Genomic DNA, 1,409 nt, shown 5'->3' with positions numbered 1-1,409 from the left:
CGCCCCGGTGGCTCAGTGGTCAAGCCTTCAGCTGCTCACCCAAAGGTGAGAGGTATGAACCCACCAGCCACTGTGAGAAAGACGAGCCCACCTGTGTCCGTAAGGGCACACAGCCTTGGAGCACTGGGGGAGCTCTACCCTGTCTGCCGAGGCGTCTCCGAGTTGGGATCCACCTGATGACAATGGGTTGTTTTCGTTTTGATGCACTCATATGCACACCTCTAGTAACATGATCATGGATAAGGGTTGTGTTTTTTCAGAGAGCATTTGGTAAACAAGAGCTTTGTTTTTAAAACTTCACACGTATAGCACATCTCCAGTCAGCCCACCACATTACTAGAAGCTATTAGGCCCACATAGGAGAGAACAAAGGCTTTGTCATCATCTCCGATCGCTCTATCAGGCAATGTACCTCCCCAAAGATAGTAAGTGGATGAGTCAGTGGGGTGGGGGGCGGGGGAATAGGGTGGGGTGGAGAACAGGAAGCAGGTAAGGGATGTGGGGTGCTGACAGATTCTAGAAGGCCCATTTGCCACACAGAAGGGCTCAAGCTTTATCCCATGAGTATCCCATGGGCAACAAGGAATCGGTTTTTTTTAAAAACATAGAAAAGTGCTATCAAATGCTTCCATTTAAGAAGGTTTCCTGAAGATAGAGCAAAGCACTGTGTTGAGTGCTGGCTAACTAGGGAGTTAGTGGACACAGTCTACCTAAGACCCACCTCCCTGACATGGACTACAAGATCAAGGGGCTCCCCAAACCACCCTCGCGTGTAATAAAGTCAACACTTGGACTTCACCAGCCTCTCAGCAGAAGAAAGATGAGGTTTTCTGCTTCTGTGCAGCCACTGAAACCAACAGGGACAGTTCTCCTCCATCCTCTATGTCCCCGAGTGAGTGCTAACTCAATGGCAGTGGCTTTGATTTTGGCCTGTTGATCAACACTGTGTTCTTAAAAGATTCTTACTGAGCCAAAAAAAAAGTATATTATATATAGAATGTTTTGCTACTCAAAATTCTATTTGTGAATTTGGTTTGCAAGTAAAATTCTAATTTCTGGAAACCATTACTCCAAACAACTTCTAGACCTAAGAGGGCAAGGGTCCCAAAGAATGCACGTTTTTGTGTTTTCCAGTTCCCTAATGTGGTAGTTACATAATGTCATGTCAACTTAATAGAATGTAGGTGTGGAGTCTAGCCTGTCAATCAGGTCACAAGGTCACACCCACCAGGAGGAGCCTGGGAACTTTTTCTCTCCCTGGAGGAGCCCCACACTCTGTGCTGCTCTCTGCTGCTACTGTCTTCCTGTGCACAAGCCACATGGAGCCATGGTGACGGCAGCCAGAGACCTATAGATGCGTCCACTGCCACTGGATCCACAAGACTTTTACCCACCAGCCTTCATTCTGC

At 47.6% G+C, this 1,409-nt stretch overlaps 1 protein-coding gene across 1 annotated transcript in view; it reads right to left on the bottom strand.

Moving 5' to 3' along the window:
• The window catches only part of OSBPL10 (oxysterol binding protein like 10), a 375,692-nt gene that overhangs the window by 157,252 nt on the left and 217,031 nt on the right, over positions 1–1,409 (bottom strand). The gene's annotated exons all lie outside the window — the stretch shown is intronic.

This window comes from Echinops telfairi, unplaced genomic scaffold, assembly GCF_000313985.2.
Source record: "Echinops telfairi isolate 266 unplaced genomic scaffold, ASM31398v2 ScPeMD7_7420;HRSCAF=8458, whole genome shotgun sequence".
NCBI classification, from domain to species: Eukaryota; Metazoa; Chordata; class Mammalia; order Afrosoricida; family Tenrecidae; genus Echinops; species Echinops telfairi.
This window is presented reverse-complemented; position numbering and strand designations above follow the sequence as displayed.